Source organism: Oryza glaberrima, chromosome 5 (genome assembly GCF_000147395.1).
Source record: "Oryza glaberrima chromosome 5, OglaRS2, whole genome shotgun sequence".
Classification (NCBI taxonomy): domain Eukaryota; kingdom Viridiplantae; phylum Streptophyta; class Magnoliopsida; order Poales; family Poaceae; genus Oryza; species Oryza glaberrima.
The window spans coordinates 8,252,808-8,261,415 of record NC_068330.1 but is presented as its reverse complement, the minus strand read 5'-3'; the positions used below and the strand labels follow the sequence as shown (position 1 = coordinate 8,261,415).

General features: G+C 46.9%; 1 pseudogene; it reads left to right on the top strand.

Annotated features, from left to right (window-relative positions):
- Positions 1 to 267: 267 nt before the first annotated feature.
- On the top strand, positions 268 to 879 carry LOC127773484 (uncharacterized; annotated as a pseudogene).
- The last annotated feature ends 7,729 nt before the right edge of the window (positions 880 to 8,608 follow it).

Here is an 8,608-nt window from a genome sequence, read left to right as displayed (position 1 = left end):
GAGTACAGAAGCTTGCGCATAATTATTTCTCTCGAACATCTTGCATGGTTGGTTGTGTAGAACATCAGTATGTTGGTTGACACAGGAAACAATATGACCAACGAGATCCCTCTCTCAGGGAAGCTCACTCGATCTTGAGAACATTGGAAGAGGCGCATGACCGGGAAAAACCTACGTGCAAAGATTCCGGTGGCTTAGACGAAATGCGCGCTCTTCGTGTGTTGGATTTCGCCACGGCCACCCGGACTCGGATTCGGTGACTTTACTATGGCATGTCACGGTGTGACATTGGAGCAATCTGGGGCGTTGAAAACTAATCCAACGGGAAGCAGCGCCGGCCCACCTCCAGCACCAGCAGCATCTGCTTCCTCCCCTCTTCCTCGCCAGGCGCAGGGGCACAAGGTGGTGAGCCTGGCGCAGCTGCACAACAAGCGGTCGCCGGCGGCGACGGGGCTCCGCCTCGACTTTGATGATGGCGGGTCGGAGCACGTGTCGACGACGACCACCTCCTCCGCGTCGTCTATCCTCTCTGACGAGCTCGCCACGCAGTTCGACCGGTACAAGAACGAGATGGCGCGTATGTTCCAGGATCATGTGAGAATCGTCGACGTCGTCGATCGTGTTGATTCGTTGCTTGCTGCTGCTGGTGTTCGACTATGCGTTTTCTACGGTGGTGGCGTCGCTTTTGCTTGCTTGTTGCAGACGGAGAGGCTGCGCCGGACTGCCCGGAGGGAGAAGGAGGCGGAGGCCTCGAATGCGGCGCGGCGCGGCGCCGAGCTGGAGGAGCGTGTCGCGCGGCTGCGGGCAGAGGCGGCAGCGTGGCACCCTGCCGTCCAACCGCGGCCAGGGAGGCGCGTGGAAGCCGCCGGCTGCCCCTGACGTCAACGAGGTCCGGCCGCCATTGCTCAAGCCACCGTGTCCGTCCCTCTAAAGATCATCTCCTAAAGAAAAAAAAAACAAGAAACCAATCCATGAAAACGCCATGGACGTTTCCTTCTCGAGCTTTAAAGACGACGACGACGAGACTTACCCAAAGAACAGCGATCATGTCGGAGTCTGACATCTTCTCCTCTCCCTGGAGGTCGTGGAGAACGTCGACGAAGTCGCCCAAGACGCCGCTCATCTTCGTGGTCGTCCTCGCCGCGCTCCTCCTGTGGCTCTCGCGGGGTGGCCCCGCGTGGGCGCTGTCCCGTTGCCGTGGCACGACGCCGCCGCCGCCGGGCTGCCCCTGACCCCTCCCTGTCCGCGGCGGGACGGCAGGGCCCCGGCTGGACGGCCGGACGCGGGCGGGCGAGGCGGTCCTCGGTCTCCGCGACGGCCGGACGAGGACGACGCGAGCGCGGACGCCTCGCGCGGCGCTCGCGGCGAGCCCGGCGAGGCACGACGGCGGACGCTCGCAGCCCTCCCCACTCGCGGCGAGGCCGGCGAGTCACGGCGGCGGCGCGCCTCCCAGCTCGCGTCGACGGGCGAACGAGAGGAGAACCGCACGCGGGATGGATGGATTGGGGCGCCGTCTCCCGTCGGGATGGATGGATTGGGGATTTTTTTTTTTACCTGCAGGCGGGCCCAACAAAACAGGCGTTGGATTTAATTTGGATGGCTGAGATCCACCGAATGTTACACTGTGACATGGTTACACGATGTCACCGAAGCTGAGTCCCGGCCACCCTCGCCGTCACCACCACCAACGGCGAAAGTTTGAGATCATCCAGCTACGTCGTCACATACGCAGCACAGATACACACGCTTTGAGCCGCGGGTCGAAGGTGTTTGGTCTCAGGCGATGCGTGCGTCTCTTCTCCCATGGCACCACCGTTTACTGCAGCGGCAGCCACCTGATCCCCTCCGGCGCCACGCCACCGTGCACAGTCGGCTTCGCCTTATCAGAAAAAAAAAAGAGAGAGTTGGCAGGTGTGGGACGCCGTTTGACCGGCCCTAAGCAAGCAGCGTATGTATGCCAGGCACCCCGGTGGGAGAGATATTGCCTACCTCGATCCCCAAACGGCCGAAACCTGTCAAATGGACCCCTTTGTTTAAATTCTAGATAAATACCAAGAAAATATCTAAAGCATTGTTTGCTGAACTGAAAATTATACAAACTTTAGAAATGCATAAAATGTTCATCCTAGCTCCATTTTAGATGAACAAAGTTCCATAAACTCATAAAATTTATGCTCTTTTATTTTGTAGATTCAAAAGATACACTTACAGTACAAGAAAATATCTCTAAAATTTTGTATAAAGAATAATTAGCATACAGCATAATCTAACTTATAAAATTTGTACAGAACTAAAATGAATCAAACTAAAACTTGTTAGCTTCACATGAGTTTGAACTTTACTTTGGTGAACTCGGATGTGGATCAAATAATGTACAAAATATATCCACCTTTAGATAGATGTAAATGATTATAATTAAAAATAAAAGAAGAACTTCTAAAATTCATAAGAAATTGGTTCCAACTCTAAATGAGATGATTATAAAATTTGTTAGATGCATAATTTCTTAAACTTGATTTCCATTGAAAGGGTCAGTTAGGCCTGTGGGGGGGGGGGGCGGGGGGGGGGGGGGGGGGGTTGAAAAGGCTAATTCAAAAACTCAAGTAAATGCGAAGCAGTAACTTCCAAAATTTCCGAAAATAGCAGAGTAAGCGCAAATCAAAGTAAATTCCAGATCTAGCTCCCAACAACAAGAATATGCTACAGCAACTAGACCTATAGCGGCACAATCAAGCAAAGCTAGAGGAGACGTAGGAAGTAATATTACCAAGGATGAAGCAAACTGAGTTATTCCCGAAGTTTGAATACTTGAGGGGATTCTACTCTCTGATTGAGGAGCTCACAAAGAGCCGAGTCTTTGCTAACCCTTTCCTCAAGAGGTTGCACAAAGCACTCCTCCTTCCACTAGTGGTATCTCTTACCTTTCGGATGTGAGATTCGACCTTCACAAACTTCTCCCGGCCAACCACACGTAGATCGGTGGCTCGAGAGTGACACCTAGCCGCCTAAGAGTCCTCAACCTCCAAGAGTAACAAATGATGCAATAAACTCCCGGAGATGATGCAAGTGCTCACAAATCTTCGTAAAGTTAACAACAAGCACTCACACAAACTCGAATCGACAACTCTCTCACACACACCAAATCGGAATCGAACACAGGTGAGAGGGGAAACAAGAAAGCAAGGCTCAAAAGTGAATCTCAAAATGAACAAGCCAAGGGCACAAAATATCCAATTCACCAGCAGCCCTCACAAGTGAGGGGAGTGGGCTATTATATCCACAGCTCCAGATCTGCTCGTTATGCACAATAATTGTGATTTTCGTAAAAGTAATTTCGGATATATCCGAAAATTTCCAGAACAGCGAAACAGCGAAGTCAACAGAAGGATTTTCAGAAATTCCGAAAACTTTTCGCATATATCCGAAAATTTCCAGAACCAAAACAACCTTCTGGATATTTTCGAAAATACCGAAAATTCCTTTTGGATAAGTCCAAAAATTTCCAGAAGCGTTTTTGGGTTCACAAACATTTTCAGAAATTCCAAAAATGGTTTCGGACAACTCCAAAAATTTGTAGAAACGATTTTTGACTCCACTATCATTTTCGGATGTTCCGAAAATCAGTTTCAGACATATCCAAAAATTCCCATAAGAGAATTCCGATTCTGGGTATTTTCGAAAATTCCGAAAATCAGTTTCGGATAAGTCCAAAAATTTCCAGAACACACAAATCAGAGGAGAAACACTTTTAAAATTTGATTTTGAGCACATTCATCACTCCTCATATGTCAATGCATCATCCCTATTAATAGTGCGGTTTTCCTATAGGCCGAAAGAGATGAAAAAGTACAATATATCATTTGTTCATTTGACGCATCTCATCACAACGACGCTTTTTGCGGGATATGAATTAGACTACAACTCATTGAGGACATAACAACCTTCACATTTGCTTGAATAAAAAATGTTAGTCCTCTCTAATCGCATTGTAATTAATCACCAAAAGCATTAGTGGCCTAGATGCACTTTCAATCTCCCCTTTTTTGGTGATTGATAACAATACGATTAGATTACAATTGGGAATGAATATAATAGAAGGGTTTGGTGTAAAGGTATAGTGTAAACTCCCCCTAGAAGTGTGCATTAAGGCAAGTGGAGAGCTCCCCTAAATGTATGCATCCACATTGAAGCTCACAAGACAACAATCATAAGCCATTTCACTCATCACATGCACAATATATAAAGGAAATGAGAACATTACGTCACATTAATATAGGGCATATATAATAGTCATTACATCCCAATATCACAAATGACAGTCTTACACAAATGCATAAAAGGATTACAAAAACTCAAACTATTAACACATAGTCTCATACACATAAAAACCACATGGTTCGACCAAAGATGGAATGTAATGAATAGAGAAATTCTCCCCCTTTGGCATCAAAGCACCAAAAAGAGAGGACGATGCAACGAGCTCAAACGAACGAGGCCTGAGGAGGATCCTCTGGAGGAGGAGGAGGAGGGGGATAGCCATAGCCACGGCCAAACCCAAAGAAGTCAAAATCTGGAGGCAACCCAGTAAAAGGATCCTCTATCTCCTCCTCGGGCTCATCGGGCTCAGCCTCAAAGCCCGGTAGGGAGGGAGGAACATCCACGTGAAGACACTCGTTGAGCTGCGCCTGCATGTGCTTGACGCGCCTAGCCATCTTCTTCACCTCATTCCGAGCTTTGCGGTTCTTTTTGGCCTCCGCAGAGCAAAGGCCAAAGAGACTCCGCAAAATGTGGAATAAGGGAGACGACTCACGACGAGCCACAGGAGAGTGGCGCTCACGAGTAGGAGGAGGCTGAGTGGTGGTGGAAGAGATGTCCCCAGCTGCAGAAGTGCTCGCTCGGGACGAATGATCGACCTTGATGAGGCGCAAGTGAAGCTGGGGGTGAGGCACCTCATGATGATACCGTAGAAGCGTGACTATCTCAATCATCCTCATGATGTGAGGGGCATAGACCAACCCCTTCTTATACTGAATCGAAGCCCAACGGATTTCCTCCCAAACAAAGTCAAAGACATGAAAGCGATGGGGGAGGATTGAACCTAAGAAGCACAGACCGGGAGAGGTGGTTGATGCCGCTAGCATCACAATCTTTGGGCACAAAGGTCCAGCGTATCCAACGGTGACGTAGACGTCGCCGATCCGGCTTCACCAATGGCGCCGGCAGCTTCCCGTGGACAAATCCGGTGGCGATGACGGCGTTGGCGACTTCACGCTGATGTTCCTAATTTTCTTCCCGTTCTTTTTCTCAAACGGTGGATTGTCCTATTAGATTGTCATGTGGAATCCTTTGTATTCTTGGGGTTAAATTCATCCGATTTTGAGTCCAAATCGAGTTTGTACCCAATTTTCGTGTGGTGGCGCAATCGGACCGGGCGAAGATTCTTGTTTGCTCTTTTTTTATTTTAAGACGGAGGACAGAAACATTTTCAATTTTTTAAGTAGTAGTCCAGCCCGATTGGATTGTCCTGTGAAATCCTTTGTATTTATGGGGTTAATTTCATCCGATTTTGAGTCCAAATCGAGTATGTATCCAGTTTTCGTGTGGTGGCGGAATCGGATAGTGCGAAGATTTTGTTTCGCTCTTTCTTTATTTTAAGATGGATGAGATGACGGGAATGTTTTGAATTTTTTAAGTAGTAGAGATATGCTAGTTTATTTTTTAAAAAAGAACCAACACTAGGTCCCAGTTTTTCACAACCAACACATATATTAATCATCTATATTAGTCTTATAGGTGACTGCTCTAAAAAAAACCGACACCTATTTTAAAAATTGGATACCGACCCCTATTAAAATAAACTGGTTGGAGCCGACCTACCAATCAACCAACCTTATCCCCAGCACCCGCTCCTCTTCCTCCCTCAGTACCAACACCCCACACAGCTGCCCGACTCCTGCTCGACCCCAGCACCGCCCACCTCCTCCTCACCACCACCCCTACCCCCTGTCGCATCTACCTCCCACCACCAGACCTCACCGCGCGGCCACGCCTCCTCGGCCTCGTCATTGCCTCCTTCCTCTTCCCTCCCTCTCGACATCTCCCTAGTTCAGTGGCGGTGCAAGGGTGCGGGTTGGCAGCTCCCAGCATAGCAGCGGCGCAGGGGCGCAGCAGCTGCTGTAGTGCAGGTCCTAAATCTTGATCTTGAGTTCAAAGGCGTGCTAGTTGATTTGATCCTGCAATCAACAAGAAGATAAAACAAGGAAAACGAGTTTAAATCCATAAACGATAGCCGATCAGCTAAAGGCCGATGACATATCGTTAATCATTGAGCCGATGTTGTTAGCAGTAAATCGGCATTGAATGATAAGGAAATAATAAAGCTAAATCTATCCGATCAGTTGTAGATATTAACGATATATAATCTTCTTCTCGAAGTATATTTAAACCAAGTGATTGGGATAGATCGAACAACAAGTCGAGACAGTATAAATCACTTATGCCTAAAAGTACTTTAAGATGAAGATTATATATACATTCATAGCATAGCCGATCAAATAGATCTAACATGTATCGGCTAATACTCCAATACTTCTCTATATTAAGATATTAAGACAAAAAAATATATCAAACAACAAGCCTAATATACTTTTAATGCAATAATATCTTAATATAAAGGGCGGATTTAGCATATCATGTGAACATGCAATATATAAAATAACTAAATCAGGTAAGATCGGCTGAAACCCCGATACAGCTATCTCTATTGGCAATCATAAGATAAGTTAAATATTGTAGTTATAAATATTACTTAATAGATCGAACTCAACCGATGCAGAATTAAGCATAAGAATAAACACAAGATCTAAACAAGTTGATGAACCTAAGAAAGATGGTAAATACGCTCTATAATCTAGATTAACAATGAGATCTAACTCTATCGGGTACTTTTCAGTGATGGATGATAGCCGATTGAGGGTTAGATCGTGAAATTAATAAAGATTATAAAACATATATGATAACTAGACAATTTACATAAACAAGATTAGAGTATCATAAAGATGGAAGCACTAATCCCGAGAACGTAAGCCGTCATGACAAGTTTACCTCTTGTTAAAGATCGAAACCGATGCAGCTCAACCCAAAAGCAAGAACTCGTCGAAATAAAAGTAGAGAAAAGGGTAGCGATGTGCCGAAAATGTTATTGAACTGTTGTTGTAAATTACATGGGATCGGGCTATATTTATACCCGAGATACATTACTAGTCATTGCCGGACACAACTCTTATTTCTAAGAGACTCTAAGATACAAACAAGTCTTTACAGCAGACTCATGCCAAAACATATCTCTAAAGAAACTATTTAGAATATCCTAATTAATAGATACAATTGCCAACCAGTGATCTTATCCCCATCATGGAAATCCTTGTATAGCACGTTGGTCGATCTCGGAGATGGTTGTACAACTATCTCAACGAGATCGGCTACATCAGCTACATCGGCTATCTTCTATCCGATTCATCTTAGCCGATGCGGTCTTCAGCCGATGCCCTCGTAGCCGACGCGCACTCTGTTTTCAGCATACGATTCCCCGCCAAATCCGCTTTGATTCCGATGTTGAACTTAATTCATGGCTTACCAAATTTGGTTGCTAACACATGTGAAAAGGGGAAACGAAAGAAAGAAAGAAAGAAAGAAAGAAAGAAAGAAGAAAGAGAAGGGGAGGGAGAAATCGACAGACGGTTGTGTGATTGCGCAAGCTTGCCTCCTCCTCTCCTCTTCGTTAGGGGATGCGTCGACCTCGGTGGCTTTCACGTCCTGATAAATTCATCCCGAATTAAAAATCATTCTCTAAAAGGAATAATAGAATTAATTAAAATTCGAAAAGAAATTGGCAAACACTAAAATACGTACAAGAAAAATTCGAATGTGGCCCGGAGAATTTTTGTTAAATTCTCCTTGGTCTAAAACGAGCCCTCAAATTTTACTTGAATTTTCAGAGCACCGGAAATAATTATTAAGCAACAAAAACTATTATTAGAGTTTATTAAAAAGAAAAACTAAAAATAAATCCTCCTTCCTCCTATGGGCCAAGTCTGGCCCAAAGTCCTCCCTCTCTCTTCCTCGGCCTGCGGCCAAAGTCCTTCCCTCCTCTCTCTCTTTTTCCTTCCCTCTCTCTCTCTTGGGCCGCCCTCCCTTCCCCTCCCCCTCCCGGCCCAGGCCGCCCTGCTCCCTCCCACCTGGGCCATGTCCCGGCCGAGCAAACCTCCCCAGGCCGTGCTGCACGCGCCTGTCACGCGCGCGCCCACGCGCGTTATCCGCGCCTGGCAGGCGGGTCCCGCCTGTCGGACCCGTCTTCCTCCTCCAGCCAGCCGCTCCTCTCTGTCCCTCTCCCGAACCCTATCGCCGCCATCCTTCGATTCCGCTCCACTGCGCAAGTTCCGGCCAAATAAATTGCAAAAACGGAATCCCCATCCCTTCCTCATTATTTCCCCCAACTTTCCCCCTTTAATCCCGCCCCCAATCACCGGGATTTAATCCCTCTTCTTTGACCGCATTGATGCCGCCGGCCACCTCCTCCGGCGCCGTTTTCGGCCTCTCCCGTCACCGG